The sequence below is a fragment of the Sus scrofa genome, chromosome 17, assembly GCF_000003025.6.
Source record: "Sus scrofa isolate TJ Tabasco breed Duroc chromosome 17, Sscrofa11.1, whole genome shotgun sequence".
Classification (NCBI taxonomy): domain Eukaryota; kingdom Metazoa; phylum Chordata; class Mammalia; order Artiodactyla; family Suidae; genus Sus; species Sus scrofa.
In genome coordinates, this window is record NC_010459.5 from 38,680,412 (window position 1) to 38,706,369 (window position 25,958).

At 42.5% G+C, this 25,958-nt stretch overlaps 1 protein-coding gene and 1 pseudogene across 2 annotated transcripts in view; one reads left to right on the forward strand and one right to left on the reverse strand.

Annotated features, from left to right (window-relative positions):
- The window catches only part of UQCC (ubiquinol-cytochrome c reductase complex chaperone), a 113,811-nt gene that overhangs the window by 18,868 nt on the left and 68,985 nt on the right, over window positions 1-25,958 (reverse strand).
- On the forward strand, window positions 8,504-9,164 carry LOC100627485 (annotated as a pseudogene).

Consider the following 25,958-nt stretch of genomic DNA (forward strand, 5'->3'; position numbering starts at 1 on the left):
TGATCTGTTCTTGGTTGTCCTTCCTGTCTCCCCACTTTTATCTTACCTTCAGTCAGAGTAAACTGTGTGAAATTTCCACACACATGTCATGCTCTCCTATAGCTCTGAAGCGTGCTGCTGCCAGGAATCCGTCTCCCTTCTTTATCCACTGGGATGCTAACTCCTCCTTATCCTCTAAGACTTAGCTTACAAATTATTTCTTCTGAAAAGCCTCCTCTCTCCCCAGACTACAGGTCCTACAAAGTGATTCAGAAAAAGGTCCCATAATTCACTGTTTACCATGTGCCAAGAACTATGCTAAGAGAGTTATACACATACGAGCTCACTTAATGCTTCCCAGAGACTCTACAAGATAGGTTTTATTACTATCCCCACTTTGGAGAAGAGGAAACTGATGTTTGGGAAGGTTAAGGTTATACAGCTAGGGAATAGTGGGTCAAGATGAGACTACAGAGCAGTTGACTCCAATGCTTATCTCTGTCAGAACAAATACCATACACAATGTGGCTGCCCTCTTGTATGGCCAACACCTCAGGTTGCCCATAGAGGCAGGGCTAAATGTTAACATGGTCTTGATAAACACAACTCGGGTATTTCCAATTCCAATGGTAGCTAGAGATGGGCTACCAGATGAGTCATCAATAGCCAATTACTAATATATCAGACATCCCTAGTGTAAGCTAAGCCCCACTGCTGGATAAACTGGGGGGGGGGAGGTGTAGTTATGGTGTAGAAGGGGAGAATGGAAGAAGGTTGGTATGGGCAACATGAAAACTGATAAGCATGAAGGTAAGAATAAACTTTAAGGCTGTGGAGACAAAGCTGCTACTGGTAGCAGGCTAATACAAAAATTTGTTGGAATGAATGATAAAGGGTGCCTAGAGTTGCTGACTAAAGCATAAGGAATATATCAAATTTACCATAACAAAGTACAAAAAGGTGGCAGGGCAGGTTTTAGTTGTCTTTCTAGTGGTTAGTAGTGACATCCTCAACACTTTGAAATATCAACAGCATGAGCTACAGTCATTGCACAGTAACAGGCTAATGTGCACTGAACATCAGCAAGTCTATTTAAATTTAATGTTAGAAATGAGCTCACTGTGCAATATTATGTGAAATACATAGATACAGGTGAAAGCACAGAGAAGGGCACATGGAGAGACCAAATCTACATGTGTGCATGTAACTCACTTACCTGCATTATGACTAAAAGATCTAGGGAGGATCTTTTTAGCAAAGATCATAAGATGTAACAGATAAGACTCTGCGTGTGCATATGTGAATGTGTGCACACACATGTGCACACATGTATGCATTAGGCAGGCCCCAAAAGAACTGTGTTAAAACCAAGAAGAAAAGAAAATATGAAAAGATAGACAATCTTTTTCCTTCTTGAGAAAATGATGTCAACATTTGAGTAAATCATGTTCCTGATGTGATGAAAAGCCAAGCTAAACAAGGCATGAGATAATCCTTACATCTCATTTTAATACGTCACTTCAAACTTAACACACTAAGGAGGCTTGCTACATTGAACCTCCTCCTAAAATATTCTTCCTTATGTTTACTTATTTATTTGTTTTTAAAGTCCCAGTTTTACTGCTTGGTATCTGAATATTCAAGATCTACATAGCCTGATAATGTCCTGAAAAAGAAGGTACACAGCTTTCAATTACTTAACCTTAAATTTCTGAATGGTTACTGGACCCTTTTCCCTAGGCTTGGAAAAGAGCAAAACAAGAGATGGCTGTTTTTGGAAATTACAGTCATTTACCCTCTTGACAAGTCATTCAAATACACCAGTAAGCCCATAATCACCTTGAAAAGAAGCTCATGAGGTGCATTAAGTTCCTAGGAAGATCACACTATCATGCCGTTTTAATTTTCCTTCATGTCAAGACATACAGATAAGAGGGAGATAGCTATAACCTATTCTAATTTCTGAAGTGTTTGATTGTATACCATAGGGCAAGTCTTATGAACACTCCAGAGGTGTTGACAGTGGCTTCAAAGAAGGGCTGTTTTAACAACAGAACTGATGGCACAAAGTCTGAAAGGAAGCAATACCAGAGGGGTCTCCAATGAAAATCTGTACTGCTAATAATTATGAAAGTGGTGGCAGTAATGGTGAATATACATCACATTTGATTTGATAATGTTTTCATGCATGATTTTATTTGTGTGCCTCACAACCATAATAACTTTGTCCTCCAAGAGCTCATAGCATAACTGGTGCTCCAATTCTATAAACAAGGAAACAGAAGCTTGAAAATGTTAAGTAATTTGCCGCAAAGTTACACCCTGATGTGTGCTAGCAGTGCTGGAACTTTTATCTCAGACAGCTGGTACCTAGTAGCTGGTACCTCTAGTATTTTCTCTACACAGTCACAGCTTACTGCTTCTGATAAGTCATATCAGATGGAGAACTGGAGTTCCCTGGTGGCCTAGGGATTAAGGATCTGGTGTTGTCACTGCTGTTGCTGCTGTGGCACAGGTTCAATTCCTGACCCAGGAACTTCTGCATGCGGTGTGGCCAAACCAAAAAAAAAAAGAATCACAGAAGCAAAAAGCTAAAATTGTTGATTTTAGTAATTTGGAAAACAAAAAATGGAAATGACTTTAAATTACTGAAAATTCACTAACACCTACCCTTCTGAAACTATTCCAAAAAATTGCATAGGAAGGGACACTCCCAAACTCATTCTATGAGGCCACCATCACCCTGATACAAAAGCCAGACAAAGAAAATTATAGGCCAATTTCACTGATGAACATAGATGCAAAAATCCTCAACAAAATACTAGCAAATCAAATCCAACAATACATGAAAAGGATTGCACATCATGACCAAGTGGGATTTATCCCAGGGATGCAAGGATTCTTCAATAATTGCAAATCAATCAGTGTGATACACATTAACAAACTGAAGAATAAAAACCATATGATCCTGTCAATAGATGCAGAAAAAGCCTTTGACAAAATCCAACACACCCATTTCTGATAAAAACCCTTCAGAAAGTGGGCATAACGGGAACCTACCTCAACATAATAAAGGCCATATATGACAAAACCACAGCGAACATCATTCCCAATGGTGAAAAGCTGAAAGAATTCCTGCTGAGATTAGGAACAAGACAAGGATGTCCACTCTCACCACTACTCTTCAACATAGTTCTGGAAGTCCTGGCCACGGCAATCAGAGAAGTAAAATAAAAGGAATCCAAATTGCAAAGGAAGAAGTAAAACTATCACTGTTTGCAGATGATATGATACTACACCTAGAGAATCTTAAAGACTCTACCAGAATAGACTCTATCTATTCATCAATGAATCTGGCAAAGTCACAGGATACAAAATTAATACACAGAAATTGACTGCATTTCTATATACTAACAATGAAAGATCAGAAAAAGAAATTAGGGAAGCAATTCCATTTACTATCACATCAAAAAGAATACAATACTTAGGAATAAACCTATCTAAAGAGACAAAAGACCTATACTCTGAAAACTATAAGACGCCAAGGAAAGAAATCAAAGATGACACAAAGAGATGGAAAGACATACCACACTCTTGGATTGGAAGAATAAATTTATCAAAATGACTATACTACCCAAGGCAATCTACAGATTCAATGCAATCCCTATCAAATTACCAAGGACATTTTTCACAGAATTAAAACAAAATATTTTAAAGTTTGTTTGGAAGCACCAAAGACCAGAATAGCCAAAGACATCCTGAAAAAGAAAAATGGAGCTCGAGGAATCAGGCTCCCGGACTTCAGACTATACTACAAGGCAATAATCATCAAAACTGTATGGTAGGAGTTCCCGTCGTGGCGCAGTGGTTAACGAATCCAACTAGGAACCATGAGGTTGCGGGTTCGGTCCCTGCCCCTGCTCAGTGGGTTAAGGATCCAGTGTTGCCGTGAGCTGTGGTGTAGGTTGCAGACGTGGCTCGGATCCCGCACTGCTGTGGCTCTGGCGTAGGCTGGTGGCTACAGCTCCAATTGGACCCCTAGCCTGGGAACCTCCATATGCCGCAGGAGCGGCCCAAAAAAATAGCAAAAAGACAAAAAAAAAAAAACAAAACTGTATGGTACTGGCACAAAGACAGAAATATAGATCAGTGGAACAGGACAGAAAGCCCAGAATTAAACCCACGCACCTACAGTCAACTAATCTATGACAAAGGAGGCAAGAATATATGATGAAGAAAAGACAGCCCCTTCAATAAGTGGTGCTGGGAAAATTGGACAGCCACATGTAAAAGAATGAAATAGATCACTTCCTAACACCATACACAAAAATACACTCAAATTAAAGACCTAGATATAAGACCAGACACTATAAAACTCTTAGAGGAAAACACAGGCCAAACACTCTCTGACATGAACAACAGCAACATCTTCTCAGACCCACCTCCTAGAGTAAGGACAATAAAAACAAAAATAAACAAATGGGACTTAATTAAACTTAAAAGTTTCTGCACAGCAAAGGAAACCCTACACAAAACAAAAAGACAACCCACAGGAAGGGAGAAAATATTTGCAAACGAATCAACTAACAAGGGATTAATCTCCAAAATTTATAAACACCTTCTGCAGCTCATTCCAAAAATACAAACAAACCCACCAAAAAAGGGCAGAAGATCTATACAGACAATTCTTCAAAGACATACAGATGGCCAAAAAAACACATGAATAGAAGTTCAACATCACTAACTATTAGAGAAATGCAAATCAAAACCACTAAGTACCACCTTAACATCGGCCAGAATGGCCATCACCAAAAAGACTACAAACAGTAAGTGGTGGAGAGGGTGTAGAGAAAAGGGAACCCTATTACACTGTTGGTGAGAATGTAAATTGGTGCAACCACTGTGGAAAACAGTATGGAGATTCCTCAGAAAACTAAAAATAGAATTACCATTTGATCCAGCAATCCCACTCCTGGGCATCTATCCAGAGAAAACCATGACTTGAAAAGACAGATGTACTCCAATGTTCATTGCAGCACTACATACAATAGCCAGGACATGGAAACAGTCTAAATGTCCATCGACAGAGGAGTGGATCAAGAAGACGTGGTACATATACACAAAGGAATATTACTCAGCCATTAAAAGGAACGAAATAATGGCATTTGCAGCAACATGGGTGGGCCTAGAAATTTCCATGCTAAGAGAAGTCAGTCAGACAATGAGACACCAACATCTAATGCTATCACTTACATGTGGAATCTAAACAAAGGACACAATGAACTTCTTCTGCAGAACAGATACTGACTCACAGACTTTGAAAAACTTATGGTTTCCAAAAGAGGCAGGTTGGGGGGTGGGGGGATGCACTGAGGGTTTGGGATGGAAATGCTATAAAATTTGGTTGTGATGATCGTTGTACAACCAAAAATGTAATAAAATTCACTGAGTGATAACAAATAAAAATTAAAAAATAAAGTGTTGAAAAATCATCCTAGAAACAAAATGAAATTCAGCAAGATCAAATGCACAGTAGCATAAGTAGACCTAAATAAATAAACAAATAAAAGGATGAAGGAAGGGCCTAACTAGGTAGTCATAATTAAGACCTAGGAAAATAATCCCTGATCATGAGCTGATAAATGAGAAATGCAAAAAGGTAATAATAAATGGACATATAAAAAGAAACACAATATACAAAGGTCATAAAGCTTTCTTTCCTCTATTAGTGTAATAGTCAAGAGTCTTTGTTTTAGCTACAGTACTTAAAAGAATATGAAGAAACCAGAGAAATTTCAATGAAGAATGTCAGATGGGAATGACCACATTGGGTTTGCACTGGTCACAAGCCAGGACAGCAGGTTTTATGGCCAACAAAAACACTCAGAGGCCATTTCATGGGTTGGCCTGGTTGCTTACACCATCAACCTCAATGGATCAGTAGATCTTGGAAGTATTCTAATTTTGTCTGAGGTGAAAATCACTCTCTCTGAATCCCTTCCTTAGAAAGCCTTCCTACTTGCTCCCAACTCCAGATGAGTTAGTAGGCTGCTTATCCTGGAAACTTGTCCCCCCACACAGAAATAGTCTACTCAGATTCTTGTTTCCGAGTAGAAACATCTAAAGATAAAAGATAGCTAAAACTGGATCATCCCAAAGAGACCACCAAATTCCTATTACTAACCCTAGGGTCCCTGACCTTCCTTGTATCTTTCCTTCCTAAGGCCTCTTTTCCATTCTGGGAGCCTTAGTTAGCCTCCAATAAATTCCTTTGTCTGCTTAAATTAGCTGTAGTGTCTGTGACTTGCAATCAGTGGATATAGTGTCATTTATAAACTCAATAAAACTTCTCCACAATGATACAACATTAGTTAAAATTTGTCAAATGCCTACCATGAGCAACTGTATTAAAAACTTTGTGTTATCTCTTTAATCTTCACAATAATCCTAAAAAGGGAGTGTTATTGTCCTCATTTTATAGAAAAAGAATCACTTCGTTTTCTGTGAAGTCTTTCAAGCTCTCCTAAGCTTGCTGCTTTTTCCTTCATGTGGTTTTCAATATTTACACCAGGAAGACTTACTGTGTTATTTTAATAATCTGTTTACAAGTTGCTCCCTCAACTCACACTGCATTAGACTGTGAGCTCCTTGAGGGCAAAGACCGTACAATACTCAGCAAGTGTCTGTAGAATGAATCAATGTAATATTTCCTGTCATAGTTATCTCTTATATTATTGATGCCATGCACTTGTACAAATCGTTAAGAAGCTCCCTGAGCAACTGTGTATACATGCTCCTGCTGTTTTCAAACACAACTCTACTCTAGCCTGAGGAGGCCCAACTTCTGTCCTTTCAGTCTGTCTTCACATGACCTCTGAAACTCCACACCCCTCTCAAAGCAATCCCTTCCACTGAAACAAGTTTCAAGATCATTTCTATTTCCACTGCTACCATCTGCTAGAGTTCTAGATTTGGAGTCAAAATACATACGCAAGCAGTTTAAGGTAAAAAGGAGAGATTCTCATTGAAAAGAAGAGCTTCGCGACTGTCAGGATAAGAAAATATGAAGTTGGCAACGGAAGTTTTCCTCTCACTGGTCAGTCTAACAAGATAATAGCCAAGACTCTCTGACATGAACAGATTACACATTAACAGACCTTTGATCCTTGACTGCTCTGTAACAAATGCTATGGAAGACTTTCTAAGAAGTGCTTTTCTGCTTACATTTCCAAGTTTAAAAAAGGACTGATGCCCTGCAAATAAGTGCCAATACATTAAAGTTTAAATCAGGCTTTGGCTTTCTGTCATTAAACATAAGATTTAGAAAGTTGAAAACAGTTTAATTTATTAGGGGTCACTAATGGCCAATAAGCAAGATAGAACTAATCAGCAAGACAATTATCTTAAGTACAAACAAAGGATAATTCCATTAACACCTACTAGGATGGCTATAATTAAAAAAAAAAAAAAGGAAAATAACAAGCATTGGTGAGGATATAGAAAAACTGCAACCTTCATGCACTGCTAGTGGGAATGTAAAATAGTACAGCCACTATGGAAATTTGTATGGTGATTTCTCAAAAGGTTAAACATAGGGAGTTCCTGTCATGGCGCAGCAGAAACAAACTGACTAGGAGCCATGAGGTTTCAGGTTCTATCCCTGGCCTCGCCTCAGTGGGTTAAGGATCTGGTGTTGCTGTGAGCTGTGGTGTAGGTCGAGGACATGGCTCGGATCCTGAATTGCTGTGGCTGTAATGTAGGCTGGCAGCTGTAGCTCTGATTAGACCCCTAGCCTGGGAACCTCCATATGCCGCGGGTATGGCCCTAAAAAGCAAAAAAAAAAAAAAAAAAAAAAAAGATTACACATAGAACTATTCTATGATCCAGTAATTCCACTCCTAAGTATATATTCAAAAGAACTGAAAGGTGAGACTGGAACAGACATTTGTATACTAATGTTCATATCAGCATTATTTATAGTAGCCAAAAGATAGAAACAAAGTGTCATTAACAGATGAACAGATAAACAATACGTGGTATAAACATTCAAGGGAATATTTATTCAGTCCTAAAAAGGAACAAAATTTTGATATGTAAAGAGTTCTAAGCACAGCTGCGTAGACAGATTTGCCATTGTTGTTTTACTGAAGTATAGTTGATTTAGAAAGTTGTGTTTCAGGTGTACAGTAAAACGATACATACAAAGTATAGCAAAGAACATATATATATATTTTCAGATTCTTTCCCATTGTAGGTTATTATAAGATATTAAATATAGTTCCCAGCACTACTGGACAAATTTTTTTTTTTTTTTTGTCTTTTTGCCTTTTCTTGGGCCGCTCCCATGGCATATGGAGGTTCCCAGGCTAGGGGCTGAATTGGAGCTGTAGTTGCCAGCCTACGCCAGAGCCACAGCAACGCGGGATCCGAACCGCGTCTGCAACCTACACCACAGCTCACGGCAACGCCAGATCCTTAACCCACTGAGCAAGGGCAGGGATTGAACCCGAAACCTCATGGTTCCTAGTCGAATACGTTAACCACTGCGCCACGACAGGAACTCCTGGACAAATTTGTTTTTTAAAAGTACAAACCATTCTTCCTCTTTCTGACATCTCTCCTTGCCGTCACAATGGTGTGCATGAATGCCCTGGCTGATGCCCTCAGGAACATCAACACTGCCAAAAGGAGAGGCCAATGCCAGGTTCTTATTAGGCCATGCCCCAAAGTCATCGTCAGGTTTCTAACTGTCATGATGAAGCATGGTTACACTGGCGAATTTGAAATCATTGATGATCCTAGAGCTGGGAAAATTGTGAACCTCACAGGCAGACTAAATAGGTATGGAATTATCAGCCCCAGGTTTGATGTGCAACTCGAAGATCTAGAAAAATGGCAGAATAACCTGCTCCCATCCCGTCAGTTTGGGTTCATTGTACTTACAACCTCATTCAGCTGGCATCATGGACCATGAAAAAGCAAGAGGAAAACACACAGGAGGGAAAATCCTTGGAATCTTTTTCTAGGGATGTAATACATATATGCAAATGAAAAGTACAAACCATAAAGTTGAGTGAAGGACCAGAGGCAGGAATGTCAGAGAAGGCTGCTGCAATGGCTCAGGTAAGGGTTGGTAAGAAACTGAGTTACTGTAAGTGGCAAAGGAAATAAAGAGGAAAAAGCCCAGCATGATCACAGGATTTGATTACCAAGTGAATGTGGAAGAGAAAGTGAGGCCATGGCTTGCACAGAATCAGACCTCACTGAATGCTTGCTGAAAAAAACAATGCAACCATTATAAGCAATCGCAAGTTGATGACTTTCTGACCCTGGCAGCACTAAGCGTAGACAACCAGTCTTGTAGGGTTTTAGCAATCACGGTGCCCTCAATGTCTCCTCTGTTGTGGTAATGGAAAATCTTACTTGGACAAGATGTAATATGAGCAAGATGTGTATTTAGCTTGAGCCCGGCAGGCGTCTCCAGTGGAGCAGCAGTATAGCACACCAGGGCCTAGGAGCCCAAGCCCCTTTCCCAGTAATGTGTTCACGACATGTCAGTGGCCATCATTCCTCTGGGTCCTCTGCATTCTACCTGTAGCTATGAGGTCTGATTTCAGTTAGGAAAATGATGCCGACACACCTAGGTTTCCAGAGATACTTGCACGCTCCCAGTTGCACCCTGGACCTCACGGTTGCATCTGTAAGTGCAGAAAAGCTGCAGGCACAACTTTGCTTTTTAAATGATTTTTCTATTAAATTTAGGCAGACTGTGGACAGTGGAAAACTACAGGATGCTTGTTCTCCATCAACATTAGCCACCTCTAATGTACAAGCCAAAGAGTTGAAAACGGCTAATTAGCAAGTTAGAGGTTCTTTGCTAATGGAGCCTGGCACTGTCACTTGTTCTGGTGCTAAGGATTTAAACAACCTAGAGGACCTACAGGCAACAGTGAGCTCAATGACCCCCGCCAGAGTCCTTTCCTACTAGTTCCAGAAGAGACATCATGTTGCCTGGACAGCAGCATCTTCTCAGAGGATCCAAAAATCTAGCCCCTTCCCATCCTGAGATTCCTAGTCCTTTTATCAAAGAGTCCTGTCCTCTGCAGTAATGGGCAGCAAAAGAGACTGGATCCCCTAATTAATGGAATCATACATGTTAACTGGTGGATCCAGCTGGGCAAAGGAGGTCAAACCAAAGTCTACAGCCCTGAACAGTAAAGTGGACATGTCCATTGCTCTGTATGGATCAGAGAATGCATGTTTTTCACTGTTGTTTCCTTACTGCTTACTGTTCAGAACCATACAATTTTCAAAATACTGACCCTGTGGCAATCTGAGTAAGAAGCTGTTCCCTGATGTAGAGATGAGGAAACAAGGCTCAGAAAAGTCAGATGACTGGACTAATTATCACTCAGCTCATAAATGCTCAAGATGCTCACAGAAACAAGGTGTTCTTTCTCCTAGTCCAAGGTTCTTTTATCTTAAGACTCAAACAGGAGTGACTCAAAGACTCAAAAAGGAATTTTGTGGAGTTCCTTTTGTGGCTCAGCAGGAAACAAACCCAACTAGTATCCATGAGGATGCGGGTTCGATCACTGGCCTTGCTCCGTGGGTTAGGGATCCAGCATTGCAGTGAACTGTGATGTAGTCACAGACATGGCTTGGATCTGGCGTTGCTGTGGCTGTGGTGAAGTTCCCAGACCCCTAGCCTGAGAACTTCCATATGCTGAAGGTATGGCCCTTAAAAAAGCAAAAACAAACAAACAAAAACGTCAAACAGAATTGCCTTTCAGATGATAGCTTATAGAATTCTGTAAAAGTATCCTGGGAATGGCTGGGCCTGGATTCTGGGCAGGAGTGATAAGATCACTCCTGTTCAAGCAATGAGGAAGCCAAGAGGGAGGCAAGGAGTAACATTCAGAAACCCCCTGAAAATGGAACGGACACTTGGCCTTAGGAGCTCTGAGAGAGATCTCATCTCTACAGGGCAATTCTTTTCACCCTCTTTTGTCCTGTATAATGTTCTTAAAAGGATAAGCATTTTACAAAGGAAAAAGAAAACCCCTATTGGAACACTTATCTGTTAAAGAGATGCTCTGTCTAGTGATCCGTATACAAGTCCCACTCAGACCTAAGAAATGCTCTGAAACCTAAGTTCTGGGCCCAAGCAGCTCTATTTCTCCACCTTGTGACTCTGGAGTCTTGTTTTTTCCATCCAAACTATGCGAAATTGCCTTTCTTTTTTCTTTTTACGTTACCACATGAGATAAAAATGCTAGCAGTAAAGTTTATAGCAGCAAATAGCTATCTCAGTCCCAGGTACTATTCAAAGAGTCTCACACGTGATAACTCATTTAAGGCCCACAATAAAGGAGGTAATACAGCTATCCCTATTTCACAGAGAGAAAACCGAGATTAACACAGAGATTAAAGATCTTGCCCAAGGTCACATAGCTGGGGAGGGACCTGAGCCCAAACAATCTGGCTAAAGTGTCCAAGTGCTCTCACCACTGTGATACTGCCTTGGAAGGGAGGTGACAAACCCAACCAACTCCTCCACCTGAGGCAAGGGCCTGGCAGTGTCCCCCCTCCCTTCAGCACCTGGAGGCTGCCTATGTCCTGTGCCATCCTGCTAGCACTCTCACCCCTGCTCTGGGACAGGTTCTCTAGGAAGTCTCAGCAAAAACAAAACAAAACCCAGGTGAACTCTATCTTACTTGTTCATCTATTTGGTTTGGAACTTAACCTACAAAAGATTCAACTTCATTTTTCTTCTTGGCATAGACTAGATCATAAACCCTGTAACATCATTTCTCTAAGGTATACTCTTCACCAACGGCACTTAAGGATTGGCATGTGGTGAGAGACCAACATGTTCCTTGAAAAAAAATAATAAATGAGTGAAAACAATCCTTCATAGAGCCACGCAAATTAATGCTGCTGGACATAGTGGGAAAAAGAATTCAGTAATGCCATCATCATCCAACAAATGTATATTTGTGCTAGCCATGCACCAAGCACTGTTTTAGGAGTTAAGGCTACAGCAACAAACAAGAGGCAATTCCTGAACTCCTGGAGCTTACATTCTAAGAAGGGAGGAGGGGTCACAGTAAGCAAAATAAAATATATGATGTTAGATAGTAATTTCGTGTCATCACCCTAATCCTGTCATTCAAGGTCCCTAAGACGAGAACTGCCTGTGTGTAGTGTAATAGATGTGAGGATACATTTGGAGCCTGCTGTTGCTAAAAGTTGGTAAGCACTGATGTGAGGTAGGAGAAACTACTCAAGGACAGAACCAGGGCTGTTTGATGGAAGCTTTACTATATAAATTCCTGGAGGACAAGGCCAAATGGTCCCATCAGTATCCCCAACACAACGCAGGTACTAAGTGAACACTTCATGATGGTGCAGGGCATCTGGGTACTGTACGGAAGGGAGAAAGGGAATCCCCATGCCTCCACATGGATCACTCTGCTTTGCACCATCTTGCCAGATGAGAAAGAGTCAAGGGGATAGTTGAGGAAAATTAATCAAGAATATATTATTCCGAATATACTTTACCTAGCACAAATGTCTCAATACCTGTGTCAATTCTTGAAAGGATTATCTTTAATTCATTCTTCTCTTCCCCTTGAAGCTTCTTGCAATCCAACAAAATTACTTGTTAAATATATCAAGGGCAGAAGCATTTCCTGTGTACTTAGAAAGTGCCTTGCTCTGAGCTGAGCCCTAAGGAGGTTACTCAAGGATGCCCCATGACCCTTATACTTAAAAAATTTATAATCATACTGGTAGAAGAAGACACAAATGTTAATCTGGATGCATTAGGAAAGATTACAAGAGAAGACAGCAGAACATGGACAGGCAGAAACTGGAAGAAAAGCTGGGCAGACATAAGACATAAAATGATGGTGAAGGACAAGGAGCCTTCTCCTTGTCCTTCACTGGTTAAGGGGTATGGTGCACATCTATCATGCAGTGGGGAGCCCTTGTGGGTTTCTGTGTGATGAGTATTTGACATAAGTAGTGTTACAAAAGATGAGCAAGGCTGTTAAATGATTTGCATGATGGATCTAGGATGAAGAGAGTCAAGGGGGGGTGGTGACCACTGAAGGAGCAGACAGTGAATTTAGGTGAAATGTGGGGACCAGTTCTGAGGGTAGGACAACTGAAGTCCTGATAGCGGTTGTTTTAAAGAAGGGCCCCTTGTAGTTCTTCCTGCTCCTTTGAACACCAGAGATATCACACCTACGACACATATGGCTGACACTCAGAAAAGATCAGCTAAAACAATGGCAATCGACATGGAGGAAAAAAGTTCCTGCTTTGCAGCTAGGTCTCTGCAGCTCTAACCAACCCCATAGGATCATTCAGCCAGCACTTCAGGGGAACAATCGGGAAGAAGAGTGTTATAGCTCTCTCACCAACGGATCCAGAAATACTCACAACACACCCAGGGCAGCTGCAATCAATAAAGAGCTCCTCTGTATCCTGGGTCTGATCTCTTGGCTTCCAGAACTTTTTTACATAGCAATCCTGACTTTAGCAGAGCCACTGCCCTCTAGTAGTGTCCAGTGCAGGGATAAATCCACAGGGGAAAAGAGCAGACAGCTGCCTATTCTGTGGTAGGATACGAAGTGAAGGGCAATATCAGTCTTGCCTTACTCCAAGAGCTCCTCATGGCACCACTGCAACCACTCATTCCACACATGCTATTTACAAAAAGCTTCCATTCAAATGCAATGTCATCTGGGACCATTAGAACATTCTTTCTATTAGCATTCATCGACAATTTGGTGTTAAAGTTTATCAGATAAGGCAGTAGTAGGGAGCTGATTCTAATGAGTTAAGAATAGACTGAGGAGTTCCCGTTGTGTCTCAGCAGTTAACAAAACTGACTGGCATCCATGAGGACGCAGGTTCAATCCCTGGCCTCGTTCAGTGGGTTAAGGATCTGACGTTGCCATGAGCTGTGGGGTAGGTTGCAGATGAGGCTCGGATCCCGTGTTGCTGTGGCCCTGGTGTAGGATGCCGGCTATAGCTCCGAGTGGACGCCTAGCCTGGGAACCTCCATATGCTGCTGGCGCGGCCCTAAAAAGACAAAAAAAAAAAAAAAAAAAAAAGACTGAGTTCACTCACTCATCCACCAACACTTGATAAAGGCCTATTATGTACTAAGCACTGCACTAGACACAGGAACACTGACCTTAAGAAAGACCAAAAGAGGTTTGTAAGATAGGAAGACAAAAATGGATGAGTAGGGTAGCTCTAGGGAACAGCAAAGTTGGTAGAATGATGGCAAAGGTGATGATATAATATAATGAAAAGAGCAATTGAATGAATCAGCAGTGAATTTTAATTTTTGCCCTGTTACTAATATGTGACACTGAATAAGCCATTTTTCTCTCCAGGACCAAGTGTCCTCAACTGGAAAAGATTAAATTAGGATTATTCTTGTGGAGAGTTCTCATCGTAGCTCAGTGGTAACGATTGCAACTAGTGTCCATGAGGACGCAGGTTCAACCCCTAGCCTCGTTCAGTGTGTTAAGAATCTGGCATTGCTGTGAGCTGTGGCGTAGGTGGCAGACACAGTTCAGATCCCGTGTTGCAGTGGCTGTGGCATAGCCAGCAGCTGCAGCTCAGATTCAATCCCTAGCCTGGGAACTTCCATATGCCATGGGTATGGCCCTAAAAAGGCAGAAAGTATTATCCTTTGGTTGTCAAAATTCTGGGGGATTGCCAGGCACTGAAGTGGCACAAAATATAAACACTGACTGCTTAGCAGTTCTGATCAGCCCAAGCAATCTGGACTTCCCTAAGCCTCTGGGGGTCATCACCAAGTGGGATTCTTCTGACGTCCACATCTACCCACTGCTTCAAACCAGACAACTCTAGCACAATCTGAACCCTGCATTTGTCCCCAAACCACTCTAGTCTCTTTGAGCTAAGGATATTAGGGACAGAGCCAGTTCTTCCAGAGCTACAGGGCAAATTACTATTTACTCTTATAAATCTATCCCAGGTCAGAAAATTCTTTTTCTTTCTTTCTTTCTTTCTTTTTTTTTTTTTTTTTTTTTTTTTTTTTTGCTTTTTAGGGCCACACCCTCTGCATATGGAGGTTCCCAGGTTAGGGGTCTAATTGGAGCTGTAGCTGCTGGCCTATGCCACAGCCACAGCAACACAAGATCTGAGTCGAGTCTGTGACTTATACCACAGCTCTCGGCAATGCTGATCCTTAACCCACTGAGCGAGGCCAGGGATCAAACCTGCATCCTCATGAATACTAGTCCGATTTGTTTCCACTGCACCACAACAGAAACTCCAAAAATTCTTATCTCAGAGATTTTTTTTTTTTTTCCCCTGAGCTGGAAGGGTCCTTAGAAATAATTTGGTCCAGGCTCTTCATCTGAATCTGATTAGTGGTAGAACCAAGTTTAATTCCCTGCCCTTGTAGCTCCAAGACCAGTGAGTGGTTTTTCAACTCTCCCATCCTCTGTTTCCTCTAGAGGGAGGATCCTCTTTGGCAGGCAACTCAGCTGGAGGACCAAAACCACAGTAGATGATAAACATCTTCTGTCTTTGAAAGAGAAGAGGTATAGCCATAAACAAATGCGTTCAAAAGACCAAAGAAAGTAGAGTTCATTTGAAATCTGAAGAATTTTAGCAAAAGGGCATAGGACAAGGATGAAAAGCAGTAGAGTGGGGACCCTTAGAATTCCACTGAACGCTTAATGGGAATTGTCTCTTACTTGTCCCATAAGCAGGTACAAAAGACAAGCCTGCTGATTCTTAACCCCAGCGGCTAAACTACCCAAGGCCCAGAAAAGGGGCAACACACACAGTTTACACCTTTTATTATTCTGATAGAAATTTCTCTCCAGGGAGCAGAAAGGGGTCAAAAGTCCAAAACCAAAATTATATATCTTTATAAGTCAGAGCAAAGAAGCATTACAGCAGACAGTTATTATTAAAAAAAAAAAAAAAGAAGAAAAGAAAAAAAAAAGCCTCAGTGAACAGAGCAGAGTAGGAGGTGTTAGAAAACTCACTCCCAGTAATTTATTTGCTGGGAACCACAAAGGGCTTTCCCAAGAACAGCAAAAACACCATTAATTTCCCCAGTACCTTCCTTTCAAAGGACTCCAAACACTTCACACATATCGTTTTAAACTGTCCTCAAAGGCTCCAAAATAAGGGGTTACTATTTCCCTAGGTTCAGATGGAGAAACTAAAACATTCATGCCAGCCCTGTATACCCAAGTCATCCTAACAGATTCAGCCAACATCAACTGAGTGTCTGCTATATGCACGTGACCCATGCCAGGCAGACTGGCGATTCAAAGACAAAAGACATGATCTCCATCCTCCAGAAAGTCAGAATCCAGTGAGGCATGACAAGTGTGTACATAAATCCTTTTGAAATAGGGCAGCCTATGCCAACTAAGTGTTATAGAAAAGGTTCAAATTCAGTGCCCATTTTATCAAATGACTAAAATGTGCCATATACTGTGCCAAGTCTTTACTAACATCATATTAAGTCACATACTGTGTGGCTTAGAGAGAAAGAGATAAGAGGTAAAGAGACTTGCCCACAGTTTCAAGACCATACTATGGCAGAGCAGGATTAGCACTCAGGTCTGTCTGGCTCCAAAAGCCCCTATGATGGGAGCCAACTGCTTGGGAAAATGGCCTTTGGACAATTTAGCAGAGAGTGCGCACTCCTTAGAGGGAAAGAACGGAACACAGGAGCCATCACTGGGTTGCTGGGGAAATGGCCTGTTTCCTCAGCCCAAAACTGCATATACATGTGCTAATCTGGATTTTCCATCATAGGACTGTTCTTGTGGGTCAAGAAGCCAAAGGCAAGTGTCTTTTAGAAAGGAACAGAGCTCTCTCTGGGCAAAGAAGTGTTGCAATGTCCTGAGCACTTCATGTTCTGTTGGAGGGCACTGAAAGTGGATCCAGGAGTTCCCATCATGGCTCGGCAGTAACAAACCCAACTAGTATCCATAAGGACACGGGTTCCATCCCTGGCCTTGTTCAGTGTGTTAAGGGTCCAGTGCTGCCATGAGCTGAGGTACAGGCTGCAGACAAGGACTGGATCTGACGTTGCTGTGGCTGTGGCATCGGCTGGTAGCAACAGCTCCAATTGGACCTGTAGCCGGGGAATTTCCATATGCCACAAGTGTGGCTCCAAAAAGACAAAAAAAAAAAAAAGAAAGAAAAGAATAGAAAAATGCATCCAGGCCAGAGGGTGCATGATCTCCTGGCTAGCTGGCTGTGACAGAAAGTCAACAGCCTGTGGGAGCAGGGCCTGGTAGTCACAGTATACATGCTAGCAGAGCATCCTTTTCTCAGAGCTGGAATGGAACTCCTGCAGGGGAAGAAGTCTGCTGGTGACGGCTCGGCAGAGCTCACCTGGTGGGGGTAACCTTTGCCTCTTTTGCCAAGGAACAAAGATAGTGCCAGACTTGGAAAAAGAAGAGCTTATGGGACAGCAGGCTACTGCCCCTAGACCAGACAGATTACAGAGAGCAGAGTCACCCCTGGGGAATCCCTGGGTCTTAGCAAGGGCCAGGTTAATATATATTATACATATAAAAAACCTCTACCTTAAGCCTCTGGGACATGAAGCAGATGGGGGAAAGAGAAGGCCCTCCAAACTCTGGGAGCAAAGTTGAGCCTGGACTAAGGAAGTCCAGTCTCCAGTCTGCAGTCTTCCCATTTAATATGCATGATCTTTCTGCAACTGTTTTCAAATCTTGATCTCAACCTAACAAAGCAACAACAAAAATGCTTTGATGGGTAAAAGTGAAATAGTTAAGTAATAACGTGTCTGTCAGAAAAGGAGGATAATGAATAATTACATCAAAATATCTACATAAGGGAAGCTCTCTGTACTTTCTGGAAGTCATGGCAATGGGAAAGCAGGATTGTTACACCATTCTCATTGTTAAATAAAGAACCACAGAAGTTCATCAGGGCAGGGAAAGTCGTTAATTCTAAATGCAGAGAGGCTCATATACACACGAGTGAATGTGTATGTGCACACACGCTTATACCATTTCTCTTTCCAACAGGAACAGGGCAAACAGCTCTCCAGAGCCCTGCTGCCTCTCTGACACCACACTACCGCTGCATGCAATGAAGTACTTCAACAGTTAAAACATTTTTGTGCCAATATTTTAAGAGTGCAGAAGGTTCCAAATTACATGTAAAATAAACAATGCCAGACTGTGAAAACTCTTGGCTGCAACGTTCTGTGATGTTAACAAGAGTTTCTTTATTACTGTAACCTTTCAGAAGTGAATAAAAATTATTTCTCTGCCCTAGTTTTGCCCTCCAGTAAAAAGGAAGAGAACAGTGACCATGGAAAGAGCTGTACAATGACCTCTCATGACGGCTAGGAGGCTGGGAAGGAGGCAGTTTAAAACACAAAGCCTTCCATATATGTTTCTAGTCAAAGGTTAGAATTTACATTGTGCTATACTGATCATATTGTAAAATTTTACATTCTTGATGTTTTTATGTAACTAAAACCTTTAGGTGGATGAAAGGGCATCTGCAAGAGACCAACTAAGCTACTCCTATGGAGAAAACCCAAATCTTCATCAAGACTCCTTAACCATTCAGTGAATCTCTGTACTCAGAAATTGAGTCTGAGGTGCCCTTAAAAATCGGAAGATCTATGGGTGGCTAGGACTTGTTGGAGGCACAGAAAGATCTCAAAATGGAGCTAGTCTAGATAATCTGTTTTTACCATTGCAGGAAAAGGAGGGAAAAAGTCCCCAAAGGCAAACATGCTTGTGTCCTCTCACACCTTTCTGCCTTTACCCACAATGTTCCTCTGCCCAGAATGTTCTTGTCTAGCAAACATTTATCTGAAAAGATACAACCTAAATGTCATCTACCCCAAGCTTTTCTCCTCTGGGCAGAGCAATTTTTAAACATCATGATCTCTTACAATTATAATCACCTGTCTGTACGTTTGTCTTCTCCTACTAGACTGAGGAGTCAGGGACAGTATCTTTGTCATCTTTGTATCTCTAGTACCGAGTAGAATACCTAGAAATTAGCAGACCCCAATAAAATGGATGGGTAGATGGGTAGAACCTTGTTTGCGTCTGGGAACAGAAATCAGACAGAGAATGATGAACTGCTAAAAAAACAGAACACAAGCTCTGGGATTTCACACAAGGCTAGCTTTTCAGACTTTCACAGAGTTGCAGGACGTTAATTCTGGAAGAGAATTTAGAAATCATCTAGCTCTCCTCCCCAGAGAGGTGAGATGACATGACTTACTCAAGCTCACCCAGAGAGTGGCTGGGCTGGCCAGAACTCCTGCTGTTATACCACACCGTCCCTTCTCTTTCATTTCTTTCTTTCTTTTTTTTTTTTTTTGTTGTTGTTGTTGTTGTTGCTATTTCTTGGGCCGCTCCCGCGGCATATGGAGGTTACCAGGCTAGGGGTCCAATCGGAGCTGTAGCCACCGGCCTACGCCAGAACCACAGCAACGCAGGATCCGAGCCGCCTCTGCAGCCTACCCCACAGCTCACGGCAACGCTGGATCGTTAACCCACTGAGCAAGGGCAGGGACCGAACCCGCAACCTCATGGTTCCTAGTCAGATTCGTTAACCACTGCGCCACGACGGGAACTCCCCTCTTTCATTTCTAAAACTTTAAGTATAAATATTTATTTGGCAATAAGATGAGCAATATGGTTAAGACTACAGATTATGAGAATGTTATTGCATTATAAGCAAATGAACAAGGGATATCACACTAGGAATTCAAATTTGAAATAAAATACAATATTAGAGGAGCTCCAGTGTAGCTCAGGGAGTTAAGGATCCAGTGGTGTCACTCAACGGCCCCGGTCACTGCTATGGAGCGAATTCAATCCCTGGCCCGGGAACTTCCACATGCCCCAAAACCAACTAACAAACAAAAACCCAAAAAGCCAATATCTGAGTTACTCAAAAAACTAAACAGCATACTATATGACCCGGTAATTCCACCGTTAGGTATATACTCAAAAGAACTGAAAACAAATGTTCAGATAAAAACCTACACATGAATGTTCACAGTAGCATTACTCAAAAATGTCAAAAATGGAAATAGCCTGAATGTCAGTAATAGAATGATGGATAATAAAATGTGGTATATCCATACAATGGATTATTCATAAAAAGTAATAAAGTACTGAAACATTCTATAACATGGATGAACCCTGCAAACACTATGCTAAGTAAAAGGAACCAGACACAAAAGGTCACATATTATATGACTGCATTTATATGGAATGCCCAGAATAGGTAAATTCATAGAGATAGAAAGCAGAGTAGCAGTTGCCACGGGCTGAGGGGAGGAGCAATGAGAGTGACTGCTAATGGGCATGGGGTTTCTTTTCGAGGTGATGAAAATGTTCTGGAATTAGACAGTGGTGATGACTGCAGAACACTGTACATTTACTAAAAAGCACATTCAAGGAGTTCCCATTGTGGCTCAGCAGTTAACAAACCAGACTAGTATCTATGAGGACACAGGTTCGATCCCTGGCCTTGCTCTGTGGGTTACAGATCCAGTGTTGTAATGAGATGTGATATAGGTCACAGATGCAGCTCGGATTCTGTGTTACTGTGGCTGTGGTGTAATCCAGCAGCTACAGCTCTGATTTAACCCCTAGCCTGGGAACCTCCATATGCTGTGGGTGTGGCCCTAAAAAGACCAAAAAAAAAAAAAGCACATTCAAAATGGTGAATTTTGGGAGTTCCCGTCGTGGCGCAGTAGTTAACGAATCCGACTAGGAACCATGAGGTTGCGGGTTTGGTCCCTGCCCTTGCTCAGTGGGTTAATGATCCGGCATTGCCGTGAGCTGTGGTGTAGGTTGCAGAGGCAGCTCGGATCCTGCGTTGCTGTGGCTCTGGCGTAGGCCGGTGGTTACAGCTCCGATTGGACCCCTAGCCTGGGAACCTCCATATGCCTCGGGAGCGGCCCAAGAAATAGCAAAAAGACAAAAAAAAAAAAAAAAAAAAGGTGAATTTTATGCACATGAAATTATGTCTTTTGGGGTGGGGGGCAAGCCTGTGGTATGTGGAAGTTCCTGGGCCAGGGATCAAACCTGCACTACAGCAGTGACCAGAGCCAAGCAGTGACAACACTGGATCCTTAGCCACTAGGCCACCAGGGAAATCCTAGTTTTCACTTTTGAACTAAGCAGAATGAAAAATCTTAAGCAATGGTGGGAATGGGAAAAAGCTGTCCCCTTATCCAACATGCTGGCCTCATTTTAATTTATCTTAAGCCCACCTTTCTGCCTTTTCACCAGACCCCTCCCCCTCATGCCCTTCTCTAGGAACACATCTAGGTGTCTCCTGAATTCATTTATTGGGTTTGCCACGCACAGCATAATACTGCCTTTGTTAGGCCTCTCCGAGCACAGTGTTCAGTCTCAGTGTTCCTCTACTCTTAAAAAAACATAACCAAGGAGTCTCTGAAAAATAATTGTAAAATCAGCGAAGTTAAATTCAGACGATGTGGAGACATTCAGACTCTAAATGCTGGAAAAAGAAACAAATTCGCAACATTGTTAGCATTCTCATCTGTTTTTTTTCCCCCTTAATCTCTATCAGTTCTGTTGAGAAGGAAACCTCTGCTGTATTGGATTAGAAATACTGAATAAAAGGGCCTCAGGCTTGGGACTGCACTGAAGAAATGGAATGCCTCTAGATTCACAAAGAGCTATCAATTTGGTCTTTGGTAATAAGACAGGGGAGAAGGAACTTGCTATGAGGTTGATTTCTACCCTCCACCACAGAGATATATATCATCCTATAGCAAAGTAGACGCTGGACTGGGAACCAGCATATCCTAGCATTGGTTCTCATTCTGCTGTTTCCTAATTGCATGATCTTGGGCAAATCAATTAACTTCTCTGGGACTCCAGTTCCCCCCACAGAAGTGAGAGAGTGGGAACAAATCTATAGCCCTTAACTTGAGACGTGTATCAAAAATCTTCTGGGGAGGTTTTTCAAAATACACACATCTAAAAAAAAAAAATAAAAAAAAAATACACACATCTGAGCACCTTCAGATTAAGAGAATTCTCTGAGGCTGCTAGTCTAATATTCTAAGGTTCAGCTACCCTATAAAGCGGATTAAAACTATAAATGATGGGAGAGTCAGGGAACCCATGTGTCAGGGCTGGGAAGAATGAACCTTTTTTTGGGGGGGGGGGATGAGTAAGAGAAACTGAAATCATTCATTAGGAGTTCCCGCTGTGTGGAGTTCCCATCATGGCTCAGTGGTTAACGAATCCGACTAGAAACCATGAGGTTGCAAGTTCCATCCCTGGCCTCCCTCGGTGGGTTAAGGATCCAGCATTGCCATGCGCGGTGTAGGCTGCAGACTCGGCTTGGATCCTCCATTGCTGTGGCTGTGGCGTAGGCCAGAGCTACAGCTCTAATTAGACCCCGAGCCTGGGAACCTCCACATGCCGTGAGTGCTGCCCTAGAAAATACAAAAAGACAAAAAAAAAAAAAAAAAGAGTTCCTGCTGTGGCACAATGGAATTGGTAACATCTTGGGAGCACTGGGACATAGGTTTGATCCCCAGCCTCGCACAGTGGATCAAGGATCCCATGTTACCACAGCTGCGGCTTAGGTCAAGACTGCGGCTTGGATCTGATCCCTGGCCTGGGAGCTCCATATGCCATGGGGCAGCCAAAAGGGGAAAAGAAAAAAAAGAAAGAAATCATTCATTTACTCAGCATTTGGAAGACAGTGCTGGCCAGACACTAACAGAAGCAAGTACATATGCTCACTCCACCAAGTATATGAGTGGTGACTACATTAGGCACTCTGTATAAGACACTATGAATCCTAAGATCCTTACCCCACTTAATGGGCATGACCTACACAAACCCATAATTACGGTGCAGGATGATATCTCAGAAATCTGCGCAAAGTGCTGCAGGAATAGAGATAGGGGAATAGCCAAGAATACTATTATTACTGTGAAAAGCTTCTTGGAAGAGGTACTATCCAGCTTATCTTCTAGTGCCATGAGCAGGGGAGACACACGGTGAAGACCACTTCAGAGAGAGAGAACTGCATGAAAAAAAGCACAGAAGCATAAAGGAACATGAAATACTATAGCAAAAGTGAAAATGAGTGGAACAGGTGTGCGCGCGTGCGGGCACACACACATGCTTGAGCATGAACATCTGAGTATTAGAAACGCTTGTTGGAAATTAGATTAGAGAAGTAGGCTGAGGCCAGAATGCAAAGGCCCTTCTCCCAATTTTTCACTTTGAAAAGCTTCAAACTTGTTTTTTTAACAAAGATGTAAGAGTAATACAACAAAAACTTGTATGAACTTTAGATTCACGATTGTTACTATTTTGTGACATTTGCTTTCTCTCTATCCATTCACATGGACTCTTTTCTTTTGCTAAATCATTTGAAGCTATCTAAACAATTTCACCCCTAAATACTTCATCTATCTTCTAAGAACAAGAACATTCTCCAATATAACTATGAAGGGTTCTACACGCCACTGCTAGGAAGCTTGAATTTTGACCCTCGGTGATCAAGACAGAGGAGGGACTTAGAAAGAAAAGCAGCCTGGGGAGTTCCCACTGTGGTGCAGTGGGTGCAGAATTGACTACAGCGGCTCATGTTGCTGTGGGGGTGTGGGTTCAATTCCTAGCCCAGTGCAGTGGGTTAAAGGATCCAGCGTTACCACAGATGTGGCAAGAGGTCAGAGCTGCAGCTCGGATTCAACCCCTGGCCTGGGAACTTTCATATGCTGTGGGTGTGGCCATTCAAAAAGAAAAAAAGAGGAGTTCCCGTCGTGGCGCAGTGGTTAACAAATCCGACTAGGAACCATGAGGTCGCGGGTTCAGTCCCTGCCCTTGCTCAGTGGGTTAACATCTGGCGTTGCCGTGAGCTGTGGTGTAGGTTGCAGACGCGGCTCGGATCCCGCGTTACTGTGGCTCTGGCATAGGCCGGTGGCTACAGCTCCGATTCAACCCCTAGCCTGGGAACCTCCATATGCCGTGGAAGCAGCCCAAGAGATAGCAACAACAACAACAACAACAACAACAAAAAGACAAAAGACAAAAAAAAAAAAAAGAAATAAAAGGGTTCCCGTTGCGGCACAAAGGAAATGAATCTGATAAGCATCCATGAGGATGCAGGTTTGATCCCTGGCCTCACTCAGTGGGTTAGGGATCCAGTGTTGCTGTGGCTGTGGTATAAAGAAAGAAAGAAAGAAAAGAAAAGCAGTTTATATGGTGGCAGAGTTCAGCAGTGGGGGAAAGTCCAGAAACTAGTTAGGAGGCCAGGTACAATAAAGGTAAAATGACGGGGACTGGCATGAGGCAATGGAACTGAGGAGAGGATACAATACAGAGATATTTGGGGAAGAAAAATGATAAGACAACTAAATGAAGAGGATGAGGCAGTAGTTGAGGACAACTCTAAGAATTCTAGCTTGAGGGACACTGGATTGGTGGTGATGACATCAGAAGTGAGAGGAGGTCCCACTATGGCGCAGCAGGATTGGTGGCATCTTGGAGGCACCCTTGGGACGAGGGTTTGATCCCTATCTGGCACAGTGGGTTAAGGATCCGGTGTTGCCGGGAGCTTCGACTTAGGTCAAGACTTCAGCTCAGACCTACCTGATCCCTGGCCCAGGAGCTCCATATGCCGTGGGGGTGGGGTGGGGGGAGTGAGACAGAAAACACAGGAAGAACAGGTTCCTGGAGCTCTTCATCCCGTCTCCTGAGTGAGATTTATCTGGGAGTAGCATGAGCGACCCCTGAGAGGTGTGGAAAATGGCTTTAGCCTTGCCTGATGCACACAGCTCTAAGCAGTATTACAACTAAGGTACAAAAGACATCGAATGGGCAAGATACCCAGAGAGATTGGAGGCAAAAGAAAAGGATTCGGGTGGAGAGGTAAACAGTTCTGAAATGATGACCTGAGCTGGGAATACTTAGCTCGAGGAGTACGTAAGAAGGTATTAGGGAAAGGCAGGACTATGCCAGTGCACTGAGGCAGTCGGGGCTTTGAAAAATAGAATTAGGTCACTGTTTCTCCTACAGAAATTCCATGAGGTAAACTGAAGATAGAAAAACAGGATCAAATTCACTTATTTATTTGGTCAAAGCACATTCATTGAATGCTTACTAAACACAAAGCTCCACTGAGGCATGGTAGAAGTACAAAGACAAACAAGTAGGAGAGTTCCTACTGTGGCAAGGTGGGTTAAGGATCCAGCATTCCTGCAGCTGTGGCTTGGATTGGATCCCTGGCCTGGGAACTTCCATATGCAGCGAGGGCGGCCGAAAAAGAGAAAAAAAAAAAAAAAAAAAACCCAAAAAACAAACAAACAAAAAAAGGAACTCGACCTCAGGAAACTCATAATCTATAACTGAAGGTAAAATGACCACGAGAGAGATAAATGACCATTGTGCACAGGTAGCAGTTTCATGCTTTATTTAATTTCAAATACAGAACAGTTTATAACTTCTCCCTCTTTTTTTTGGGGGGGGGGGGCACATGTGCAACATATGGAAGTTACCAGGCTAGGGGTTGAATCGGAGCTGTATCTGCTGCCTGCGTCACAGCAACACAGGATCTGGGCTGTGTCTGCAACCTATACCACACCTAAAGGCAACACCGGATCCTTAACCCACTGAGCGAGGCCAGGGATCAAATCCGTATCCTCTTGGATATTAGTCAGGTTTGTAACCACTGAGCCACAACAGGAACTCCCTACAACTTCTCTTGCAGGGACACTCCCTAGACTGAAGTGAATCCAGTATGCCACTCAAAAGGACAGGTGACCTGAGCCAGCAAACTGGCATTCTAGTTGTATGCACCTAGGCTTCCAGTCAGTTAGAAAACCACTTAAAGCACACCCTCCATGCACTCTTGCTACCTCACAAGGTCTGAGGATAGGAAACTTATGT